Here is a 13,250-nt window from a genome sequence, read left to right as displayed (position 1 = left end):
CTTTGATGTTTTGATGATTTGTATAACCACAATCTTACTGAAAGTGTTCAAGAGGAAAAAATATTTCCTATGCATTTTTTTATTTTTATTTTTGTAGATAGGGTCGCGCTCTGTCATCCAAGCTACAGTACAGTGACATAATAGCTCACTGTAACCTGGAACTCCTGGGCTTAAGCAAGTCTCTCACCTCAGCTTCTCCAGTAGCTAGGATAACAGGTGCACCACCATGCCCAGCTAATTTTATTTTTTATTTATTTATTTATTTTTGATAAGGACAGTATCTCACTATATTGCTCAGGCTGATCTCGAACTCTTGGCCTCAAGCAATCTTCCCATTCTGGCCTCTTGATGTTCTGGGATTACATGCATGAGCCACCACATATGTTTTATGCATATATTTTTCTCTACATTTCTCCAAAGGTGGTTTCATGTTCATAATGTAAATCTTAGTAGAGATGAATGGAATTGCTATCATGTATTACCTAATACAACAGCTCATTTGGTTATTGTTCTAATTATGTGAAAGAACAGGTTAATGTACCGTAAAATCCCAGTCTATAGAGAAAAGCATCACCAGGTCTGAGATCCAAATAGGATTTTTAGAGTGGTTTTACCTATGGCTTTTAAATTAAAAACCTAATGTGCTTTCACCTTCAATTAAGCACAATTGCCAAGTATAATTGGCCATAGTAATATAACTAGTAATTTGAGGACACTCAACATGCACATGCTGTACACACTTAAAAATGAGTTTAGCTTATTTCATGGAGCTTTAGGCCTAGAAATCACTTCATGAAAAATCTAATTTAAGCCTTTCTCTGTAAGGAGGAGAAATAATTATGAACCGCAGTTGCTCAGCAAGCATAAGGTACATCCAAAGGAAAAACCAGGCCTAACCCTTGCATGAAACAAAGCCAGACCAAAGCATTCTCTATTTGTCATTGTTTCCAGAATTCATGTTTATTAACTAGAATTAACATTCCCATCTATCTCCTTCCTCCCTACTCACTGTCCACCAATCAATTAATAACTTTTTTTTGCATTCTCCTATCTGGCTTCCAGGTATTAGTGGCTCAGATAGGATACATCACCAGTGCATTTTTAAAATGAGAAGGTTTCAGGCACAAAACAGTGCCAGTTCCATTTAGAAAACATAGGTATTGGTGAGGTAGAAAAAGACAGGGTTAGAAAACACAGGTATTGGAGAGATAGAAAGAGACAGAGGGAAGGAGAAAGAGAATCTTGTCACTAATTTAATCCCATGAAAGAAAAACCTTAGATGTGCTCTTTCTGAAGGAAAAAAATGGGAGGTAAAGATGTGGTTATATTTAACCACACCAGATTTTTATACACTTTAAAACCATTCCAAATAACTATTTTTTTTTTGTTTTATTCATTCTCTCCATTGTGTGCTTTGTTTTTCCCTGTTTCTTTACTTCGCTTTCATCATATCATTTCCTTCTTTCTGCATTTTGCAGGTCAGTTTTTTTAATCCTAACTTTCTGAGATAGATAGGATAGATTAATTTTCTCATTTACGCTGCGCACATATTACTGGTCATTACTGCTATGTATTTTTGTCTTTATACTGCTTTTGTGCATTCTTCAAGTCATCACCTGTATTACTTTGGTATAATTCAGTTAAAGATATTTTCTAATTCTATTGTGAATTTATAGGTAATGGATTGTTTAGTCTTTGATTTCCAAGTTTGTAAGGATAATCTAGTTATCTTTTATTACTGATTTATCAACTAAGTTATGAACAAAAACCATACATTGACATTTTGAATTTGTTACTATTTTATTTTTATTAGCTACTAAGAAATGTTTTGCTGAAATTGTAGATTTGTCTATTTCCCCTTGGTTTTCTGTAAGTTGGTGAGTCTGCATTTTAAAATAGTATTATTAACTTCTTATATATTTCTTACAACCTTTTAGGAATTGATTTTATTATCAATATTAAACATTTCATTCATCTCTAGCAATGTATTTTATTCTTAAAATTAGTTCATCTGGCATTAATATAGGTTAATGTTTGATTAGAATATTCTTTTACATTGTTTTTATTTGCAAATTTCCTGTGGTTATGATTAAGTGTTTCTCTTCTAAATAACTTAGTTTTTTTTTCTATTTTGAAAGTATTTTTCATTGGCCAATTAATGTAATTATATATATATATGTGTGTGTGTATACATGTATATTTATGCATATAAGTATATAACGTAATTATATATAAACATAAGTGCTTTCTATTTGTTTCTCTAATGATATATTTTTTCTCCCTTTGATTTCCTTATTCTGTATCTTTTTTTGTTTTTTCTGCTTCTGTTCTATTTGTTTCGATGTTATACACAGTATTTATTACCGTTTATAGTAATGGTTCCATGAGGAACTTCAACACATTAAAGTATCTCAGACTTATAAGAGTCTTACATTGCTGACTACTTTTTATTCTTCTCTAAACAATGAACTGCACTTTTAGTCTCCTTTTCCCCCTCTACAAGAATATACTATTACTTTGCTGTGCCTTAATTAGGTCTATATGATACATTTTAAATAATATTGCTCTTTTGGTTTTATATAGTCAAAATGTATTTAAACATAGAATATTTATCTTTAACTTTTCACCTGCCTGAACAGTACATTCTGGTATTTCCTTCAGTATAATTATGCTGGTTACTAATTTTCTCTCCCTCCTTCTCCTTCTTATCCTCTCTCTCTGTTCTCTTCCCTCTCTCTTTTGGCTTTCAAATGTATACATTTTACCTTAATTACAAAAGAGTATTATTATAGATAGTTTTTTTTATTACATGGAAGACTCCATTCAGTATACAGCATTTTCAGCATTAGAATTTTTTATCTTTTTGTTTCTGGCTTTTAAAATATCTCCTATTTGCCTTTGCTTTCTGCAGAAATAACAGTGGTAGATTTACATATTTCATGCTGCTTAGAGCTTTGTGGATTTCTTATATTTTTATTGTTTTCATTTATTTCATTAGTATAGAAACATTCTGAACCTTTATCTATTCATTAACTATAAATTATTCTACATTCTGTATTTTTCTTCTGGTAATCCAGACATTAGATTTCTCTTACTATCCCCTGTATCTTTGATTTGTCAAAAATATACACTTATTTTTCACAACATGATAACTGCAGTCTGTTCCATTTGCCTGAAATTATCCCCACAAGCATTTTGTGCAGATGACTGATTCAAAAGTTCAGAAATCAGTTTAAATATTACTGCTTTAGAAAAATGTCTGCCTATTACATCTGTTGACTTATTCCAAAACACTATTTTCTCCATTTTCTCATTTACTATTTTTGTGTGTTTTTGCTCACTTTTAAACCTGAATAAACTCTACAACTCCAAGGAGCTTATTGGTTTAATTTATGATAGCTATACCATCTATAAAATTGCAGACCAAATTTACTTAATAAATATCACTTAAATTAATAAATAAAAGCATGATATAATAGTTATAACTGCATCATAAGATTGTTAGAATTACATAAAATAATGCTCATATCTTACTAGTACCATGCATGGCATCAAGTAAGGTTTCTATTTTGACCATCACCATTATCATATTACTTATACACACAGTAAGATAAAATACTATTCAATGAACTTGGGATCACAACCAAATTAATCTTCTAACTTTGGTGTTCTGTGATATTTTTAGAAATGAATATCACTAACATGTGAATTCCAATCTCATATCTATTTAAGAAGATGACACACAGAACTGCAACTGCTTTAACAAGTTCTATCTCTACACTGCCATGAGCTTTTACTTTCCACTTGTATGATATTCTATGGTCAGCTCAATCACCTATTCCCTTGTTTTCCTTCTTTTTATATTAGAACATTATGATTCTTAAGTTTGATTTCTATGGCATAATTTTAATCGTAATTTTTGAAATAACAATAATAAACTTAGAAATCTTAAAATTTCATTTTAACTCAGAGTCCATAAAGAAATTACCTTCTCATATACACTGAAAATGTTATAAAGCAAAATTTAAATAGGTATTAAATTAATATTGTTTTAACTTGACTATCTTCCAGGGAATAAAGAGTTTGAGTACAATAAAGATGCAAGGAAAGCCCATACTTCTTAGCTCTGTGAGTTATTAACGGGTCCAAATAGAAGCAATGAACACATCATATTGAAACAAATCAGTTGGTAATGGGATTTATCAGTTCAGTAGGCATTTGAAGCCTGTTTCGTGTTAATGAAATATCTTAAATTCTAAAAATTGTAATTTGTAGCAGTATTTGTAATTACTGTATTATGATCATGCTATATCCATTTCCAAATTTCTTATCAACAGCTATTTTGTACCTTAAATGGTTAGTGATATGTCAAATTAGATCTCTGACAATTTTATTATGTTTACCACCATAATCACCACATCATTTTTATGCTAAGAAGACAGTGATGGGAAATTCCATTTATGACAATTTGTACATTTTCATGTGATACCCTGGGCATCACATGCAGAGAACAATAATATCTTCATTCACCTTAGTGTGAGTGACCACGTGAATTGACTTTTCATGTGTGTAATACATGTACATTACATGTTATTGAAATCTAAGATAATGTTATTTTAATAGAATGGTTGAAAAGTAATGCTGTATTCATAAGCAACTACTTGACTTTCTACATATATATGTAGAAAATGCCCTCAGCTCAGGCAATCACATTAAAATAAACGGAAGCAATTTTTCTCATTTCAGTGGTCCATTTTGTGAACCAGATTTCAGTGAGAACAAAATAATTGAAACCTGTTGTTTCAATAACTCTTCCAACAAACTTAATGAAATTAATCCATTGTATATCCAGACACAAACTGTCAGACTAAAAACTATAATCTGATGTAACTGAAACCTATTCTATTTGCCAAGTGTTTAAAAGCTATTTCCATATATCTCTTCCCCAAATTTTTATGAGGTGTCCTAAAGGACACGTTACTATTTTTAATATTTTTCTGGGCTCCGGATATGGCCAATTTTAAAAATAATGTGTTTGTTTTAGTTTTACTTTAAAGTGTTGTAAGATGCTAACCTCAGAGCTCAACCAACAGACCAGAATAATAGTTAAAAAAAAAACAAAAAAAAACTCTCATCTCTTTATATTCAAAGCTTTTGAAATCCTTGATCCTCAATGTCAGCTTATGCAGCTTCTCAAAAGAGTTTCTCATGTTCTTCCTGCCCTTAATCTCCCAAATTGGGAAGGACATAGCTGTGAACTGGTAAGTTCATTTTCCATTCATCTAAACCCACAGTCACTTCCTATATCTATGGCTTCCTTCGGGCGTCTTTCTTTGGGGCTCTTGCTCTCAGACTCGCCCTTTTGCTTTGAGGACTGTATTTACCTCTTTTAAGGAGTTATTTACTATTGCCCCCAATATACTCATTTCTCCTAAGAACTTAGCTTTTTGAGGATTTTCAGTTTTTTTCTGATTGCCCATTTGTAGATCTATTTCCGTACATTAATAAGATGCATAATTTGTGCATCTCTGAAAGTGAGATTTTTTTGGTAGGTACCCAGGAATGTGGCATTTGCTTACTCATTAAATACTCCAGTTGGTATTTCTAGTGACGGTATTCCCAGGGGTTATTCTAAAACACTTAAAAAAAATGCCTCATTACATCTGACCATTAAAGGGAGCTTTTTCCATGCCGAATACTTTCTGACTTTTGCCAAATTTAATCCATCAGATATTGGGAGAGTTCAATAATTCTTTAAATTTTAATTAAAGTATGCTTTACTGAAGTATAGTGTTTCTGACTTTAGTTGAAACCAGAGTACAATGTTTCCCTACAAATGTTTTACTTGGCCGTCTTTAGGAAAATTGCAATATAACATAGTCAAGATCTCTGAGCATTAAAAGTTTTAGGTAAAGTAAGAGTCCTTTTCTATTGCTAAATCTTGGTCACAAACATGAAGTATAATAAGTAATCTTTGCCAATATTGTCCTTTTAAATTCTGATTCTCTTTTTCATGAATGTGCTATAATAGCTCTATAGTAAACTTTCTTGTTGTCCCCTCAGTTTTAAAAATATAAGATGATCTATAGGCTCTTTATTGTTACAAATTAATAGTACCTTTCTCATAGAACCTTTGCTTAATAGTCATTATTTTTAACTGAGTGAATGTATCCATGTAATACTTCTTTTTTCCTTCTCAAACTAGGGTTCTTCAAGATGTTCATAAAAAACAGGTATTATTTAAAAAGTATCAATTTTAAACATTTTTTTGTACCAAAATAAACTTATACTAATTTGTTGCAACTTTTCTTTTTCTTTTTCTTTTCTTTTTTTGAGATGGAGTCTCGCTCTGTCGCCCTGGATAGAGTGCAGAGCCGTGATCTCGGCTCACTGTAAGCTCCGCCTCCTGGGTTCAAGCAATTCTCCTGCCTCAGCCTCCCAAGTAGCTGGGATTACAGGCACCTGCCACCACGCCCGGCTAATTTTTTGTATTTTAGTAGAGACGGAATTTCACCATGTTACCCAGGCTGTTTTCAAACTCCTGAGCTCAGACAATGTGCCCACCTCGGCCTCCCAAAGTGCTGGGATTACAGGCGTGAGCTACCGCACCCAGCCGGTTGCAACTTTTCCTAACTTGTCTCAATATGATCTAGTTTGAGGCACCAAGGAGAGGACACCGGTTTGAAAAAAAGCCCTATCAGAGCAACATGAATTATGTGAAAATTGAAGAAAGAACAAACACAAATTTATGGTAATCCTTAGGTGGAAGAATGATGACATCATTAATACCTTATAAAAAGTTTCTGGGTAATGTCCATCACAGTTTCCCTTTTATAAATTGGTACATTTGATGTCTTCATATTTTAGGTAGGATTTTACATGCATTCATTAATAAAAATGGCTTGTAATTTTCCTGAATTGTGAAGTCCCCATAAAGTTGATTCCAAAGTTATAAAAGTCTCATAAAGTGAGTGGGAAATTTTCCCGTATTTTCTATTCTGTGGAAGAAAAAAAAAGAGAGAAAACTTTATAGAAACAATGCCCCCATAAATCAGCAGTTTACAACAGATAGCAAACTTTAAGAAGGGATGAGATGATGTTGAAGATGAAGCTTGCAGTGGCAGAACATCTACACCAATTTGCAAGGAAAAAAATTAATCCCTTTTCTGCCCTAATTGAAGCAGACAGATGACCAAAAACAGAAACAATAGCCAATACCATAGATAGCTCAACTTGTTCAGCTTACATAATTCTGACCGAAAAATTGAAATTGAGAACATTTTCTACTTGATAGGTGCCAAAATAATTACACTGAGATCCGCTGCAGACCAGAGAAGAGCTTTCAGTGGAAATTTTAAACCAAGTGGGACCAAGATCTTGAAGCAATTATTTTAACCATATAACAAGAGATGAAACAAAGCTTCACCAGTACAATCCTAAAGACAAAGTACAATCAAAACAATGGCTACCAACAGGTAGAAGTGGTCCAGTCAAAGCAAAAACAGACTGGTCAAGAGCAAAGGTCATCACAACAGGTTTTCAGCATGCTCAAGGCATTTTACTTGTTGAGTTTCCAGAGGGCCAAGGATAATGACATCTGCTTATTATGAGAGTGTTTTGAGAAAGTTAGCCAAAGCTTTAGCAGAGAAACACTCAACAAAACTTCACTACCATGACAATGTTCCTGCTCATTCTTCTCCTAAAGCAAGGGCAATACTGTGAGAATTTCAACAAAAAATTATTAGGCATCCACTTTACAGTCTGATTTGGTCCTTCTGACAATTTTTGTGTTTCCTAATTTTAAAATTATGTAAAGAACAGCCATTTATTTATGTAATAATATTTTTAAAAGACTGCATTGACATGGTTAAATTCCAAGCATTGTCATTTCTTTATGGAGGGACTAAATGTTTGGAATCACTTATAAAAGTGTTTTGAACTTAATGGAGCTTCTGTTGAGAAATAGTTTATATTTTTTATTTTTATATTTTATGTCAATTTTTCCATGAATTTTTGAAGTCTCCTTATAATTTCATCTTTAAATTAGGATGTGGAAGTTGACTCTAGGCTTTTGATTATTTATTATTCTTATTAATTTTTTAAAACTATTATTACTTAGGTGATGGCTCAGCTTTTCACATAGTCATGGTTCTTACCCCTCCTGTGAAGGCATTTGAATTTGTTAACAACAGAGTATGAATTTAAAAGCACGGATTATTTTTAAAAGTCTGTGATCTCTAGACATGTGGCCTTGTATATTTTATTATTTCTTTGTGAATCTAACATTACTTTAAACTCCTACTCTCAAATTCTCAGCACATCAGTGCATCCTCAGGACATCTTCCATAATGATTCTGCCAAGGTCAAATAATTAGTAATTCAAAATATCCATAGCTCAAATTCATTAAGCTCTCACTATGCTTCAGAGAATGTTGTTTCAGAGCATTTTACATAAACTTCACATGCATCATCGTTATCATCCTTAGACTGGCTAAAATTTTTTATAAACCCAATTGCCAACTACATGAATCATTCCCTTTATATTCTTTTAAAACAGAAGCTAAAATTTTCAAAGTTTGTGTAACTGACTTAATGTTATATGGCTTTGAAATTTCAGAAAGTGATGGAACTTTTTCTAAGCACTATGTTACACGGCCATATTTCCCTTATTATTATTTTAATTTATGATACTTCTTCATTACCTGTTATACAAGTTGGAATGTAACACTCATATCTGAAACTTTTTTAATAATAATCTCTTCATGTATGTGAGTATAAGATCCACTGGGGTAAGAGAGATTCTGGTTCGACTTACAGCTGAATCACAGACACCCTGTAAAGTGCCTGACATGTAGACGTGGATGAATCATTTGTGGGAGAAAATGAGGAAAGAGTAAAGGAAGAAACAAAAGAGGAAAGAAGAGGGGTGTGGTGGCAGCGCCTGTAGTCCCAGCTATTCGGGAGGCTGAGGTAGGAGAACAGCGGGAACCCCGGAGGCGGAGCTTGCAGTGAGCTGAGATCCGGCCACTGCACTCCAGCCTGGGCGACAGAGCGAGACTCCGTCTCAAAAAAAAAAGAAAGAAAGAAAGAAAGAAAGGTGAAAAGGAGGAAGGGCAGAAAAGAGAAAGCAGGAGCACCTGCAATTTTGTGTTTTAGATTCAGCGTGGTGGACAATATTGAGGGACAGGCCATTCCATTTGCCTCAAGCTTACTTAATACTACATACTTGCCTTTTGTGATAATGTAGCTATGTCCCCACCTAATTATAAAAAAGGGAGAGACATGTATTCTAGTTGGGCAGTCATGTTAATTATCTCTGCTAATTATCTCTGCTGAAGATAAAAAGGATAAAATTTGGTAATATCTTAGGGATTTTAGCCACAGACACTTTGCCTAAATTCCTTTGCAATCTTTACTCTGTGTATATAAAATGTATTTTTTTAATAGAAGGAATCCAATTTCCAATCTCTCCATGATACGTTTCCTAATTTTACCGCGTAACATATGCAATATATTAGCATTCAATTATATATTAAATTAATTTACTTAATGACCTGACTGTGAATATTCTCTGTCATAGCCAGTCTCTCTTCTACTTTCTCTGTCCTCGCTATGCTATTATCCTTGTTGTTTCTTGAATAGCCAAACATGATTCCAGCTTAAGGCTTTTGCTTTCACTGGTCCTGCTCCCTAATCGTCTTCTCTCTGTCATTGTCAAGGTTCACACTCTCCTTTTTAGATTCTTCATTCAGATACTATCTTCTCATTAATGTGAACTTCTCTGAACATCCTCTCGAAAATCCCAAATTCCCCATGATTTCAATGTTTCTTTGATTATTTTTTCCCTTGGCTTTTATTATTAAGTTACCATTTGTTTTGCTTATTTGTTTTCCCCATGTCTAGAGGGCAAAGATATTCCCCCCCCTTGTTTACTGCCTTATCCTGTATATTAGCATTACTACATGTTTAATAATTATGTACTGAGAAAATCATTATTTGCCATAAATATAACACCATCAGTATAGAGATCAATTTGTGTTAAAACAAAATGTGACTGTTTCTACATTTTTGCATGATCATGACTTTCTAGGCAAAATGTACTGGCAACCCAAGTTGAAAAAAAAAATGAGGAAGAGACAAACAAGTCGTGGAAATTAAGATAAAAACCCTAGGGAAATTTACAAATTCATCATCTCTAGAGCCATTCATTTACATAACAACAGGTAATCAATTTCTGACCCATTCATTTACATTTTAAAGAGTTGAAGCAACTTAGGGACCTTTTTGTGCACTTTCCAGAGGGGATTTGTTTACATTGAGAACAAAGCTTTCTCTTCTTTCTCAAGAAGGGAAGAAAAAATATGTACATACTGCCCCATATAACTTTGGAGATTTTGTAAGTGTGGAGCTCCAATCCTGTACTGCAGATGCCTTCTATATATGCAGATTACTTCTGTAGAAATGAAACATGCAGAACCTGTGTTAAGATATTCTATAAGTAAATCATATTTTTAACCTCTGATTCATAAACTTTGTTTTTACCATCAGATTTTAAAAAATAAATATAAATATTAAAAAATCAATTTAGGTAAAGAAGGTGGAATCTTGTCATAAAAAAAAACAAGGGCCTGTTAGCTAATAGATATTGGTAAGCAAGCATACTGACTAAATCATTTAGCTAATTGGTAATATGTGGTTCTCCTCCTTTTTCTTTAAGGAGGAATTGAGATGTTTGTTATGTGGGAAGTAGCATTAATACAAGGAGCTGAATTGTTGCTGCTGGTTTTCACTTTCTCCTCTAAAGAGAATTGAAAGATTATTTAATTTCTACAGCTGGAACATGGTTTTGGGAAGCTCAGCTGCTGTTCTTCAACCTGAAAGGAAATGTGTCTCATTCACTGACACAGATACAAGTTTTTCCATGTTCACCTGATCTCTCGCTACTCTTCTACAGAGGACTTTACTACTTTAAAAATTAGGGGTGAGTCCAAGGTCTCACTGTGGATATCATAGCCCATCTTTGGAAATTTCAAGCAAAGAAGGATGTTAATTCTTATGGCTCTTTTGGATACTGGCACACGAATATCCATTCTCTTATGGGTAGTGGGTACAGAGGTGGCTAAAGGTGCCAAGAAATGTAGGCTGGAACCATGGTAGGATCTGACAGGGCACAGTAAATAATCCCTTGGGCCCTGGTTACTCCAGATGCACAGGGATAAAAACTCTGTGTCAAGTAGTTAAAAAGGAGAGAAAGAGAGCATGTGTGCCCAAGACAGCGTACAAGCACGCTCACTCTTCTGTTGCTTAAGTGATCTCTTGGAGAGCTTCTGCCACTTCAGTTCCACCTTTGCATTACAACAGGAGAATAACAGGATCACAGGATCTTGTGGCAGCTGTGAGTTTATCTCTAAAACAATAAAATAATGGCTTTGAGCAAAAATTGTTGCGGAGAAAAAAATAATTAAATGTTTTATTGTAGTGTTTCATTGCTTCTGTCTTTGAGTGTATGTTAGGAATTGATGTGTTATGTTAGTTGCTTGTTATTTTCCGTCTCATAAGCTCCAGAGTAGACTATCCCAATAAAGCAATAGGGGAAAGTTGTAATTACACAAGTGAGACACACTCCTCTGCCCTTTACAACCAGCAGGTAGTTTGGATTTAATACAAGTGCCTCTAGTCTCTAAGGTCTGGCAGTCTGGCAGTTCAAATTCTATCTCTTTTGCTCCTAACCAAGAAAAATGGAAGCAGCTATAGATACCCCCTTTTGGAGTTCTGAACTTGAGGTCTGACTAACTGAGAGACATATCCCTTTTCAAAGAACAGCTATTGGGTTGATAATGAACCTTTGTTGAAATCCAATGCCTAACTCATCCAGGCTTAATTATTCTCCAGTCTGAGATACCCCCTTTTGACTATGTAATTGACATGGTGGAATGGTCTCAGCAGATTCTTCCTATTCAATTGGATATGCTATGATAAATAATGTTGCTGCCTGATCCCATAAGCATCTCAGTTTTACATTAGAATTTGGCAGCTATTACTCTTCTCCATTCCTACATGTGAGTGTGGTCTTTTGACGTTAAAATTATGTACTAAATGACTGGAAACAAAAGGTGATCACCCAGTGAGGTAATATAAAATAAATTTTATAAAAATTCATATGGCAACTGTCCTCAAAGTCAGCAATATTTTTTTAGTTTCTTCTTTTCCATTTAGATTATAAACTTGGAATACAAAATAAATATGGCTGGCTTAACATTTTCTAAGTTATTCTAAAATAAATGCAATTTGAAATGTTGCTTGTAAAATAAAAAGAAAAATGCAATTGTAATCAGTGTTAAATATTGACCAAAGCTTTAAAGGCTTGTTAGTAGACAAAATGACATGGCAATAACTTTATTGATTGGCAATCATTCATACCTCCATCCACTCAACTATTCAAGGAGCATCTGTAATGTGCAACATAATCATTAATGTGCCAGCCTTGACAAACATGGAGATGGATAAGTTATAGACATTATTTCAAGGAACTCACAACAAAATAAGAAATACAGCATTGAAAGAAGTACTGGATAATTAAACATAAATTTGGTGAAATTTGTCTTACCATACACATGAAAATCAATATTAACAAAATTAAAACCATCAAATACAGCAAAAGAAGTTATATTTAATTATACCAAAATGAGATGGGAGAAAAATAATGAATAGTTAAGGTCAATGACTCTTTCAAAGACAGTCTTTTCAATTTTCCATGAACTGTGACACTGTGTAAGAATCATCCACTGTTTTCCCTTTATCTCCTCCCTTTTCTTTCTTTCTTTCAATCCTAGGATTTGCCAGGAAACAAAACAAAACAAAAGCCTGACTTCATATTCTAATTACCTTGAAAGCTGTTCTTAACTACAAATGCACATAAGGATTTCATCAATTTGCAAGAAGTGCAAGTTCTAATCCTCAAATTCATGAATATATTAGCTTACACGGGGAAGAGAAATTAAGGTTTTAGATAAAATTAAGGTTGTTAACCAGTTGACCTTAACTAGAGAGATCATCCTTTCTTATTTAACTGAGTGCAATGTAAACTCAGAAGTCCTGAAAAGTGGAAGTGGAAGTCAGAGGAGTTGTGACTGCACAAGAATGGTCACAGAAAGGCAGTGCTGCAGACTTTGAAGATAAAATAATGGTGTCATAAGCCAAACAATGTGTGAGACCTCTAGAAACTGTAAAATACAAGATAATGCATGCCC

The 13,250-nt window shown here is 33.6% G+C and overlaps 1 long non-coding RNA gene across 1 annotated transcript in view; it reads right to left on the bottom strand.

The window, feature by feature from the left end:
- The window catches only part of LOC117096673, a 39,005-nt gene extending 32,011 nt beyond the window's left edge, over positions 1–6,994 (bottom strand). Inside the window, exon 1 of the long non-coding RNA XR_004442582.1 lies at positions 6,790–6,994. This is a non-coding gene — a long non-coding RNA (uncharacterized LOC117096673). The remainder of the gene's footprint in view (positions 1–6,789) is intronic.
- Between the last annotated feature and the right edge of the window lie 6,256 nt (positions 6,995–13,250).

This window comes from Trachypithecus francoisi, unplaced genomic scaffold, assembly GCF_009764315.1.
Source record: "Trachypithecus francoisi isolate TF-2019V2 unplaced genomic scaffold, Tfra_2.0 Lachesis_group14, whole genome shotgun sequence".
Taxonomy (NCBI): domain Eukaryota; kingdom Metazoa; phylum Chordata; class Mammalia; order Primates; family Cercopithecidae; genus Trachypithecus; species Trachypithecus francoisi.
The sequence above is the reverse complement of the archived record's forward strand: the minus strand, read 5'-3'. Positions and strand labels throughout refer to the sequence as shown.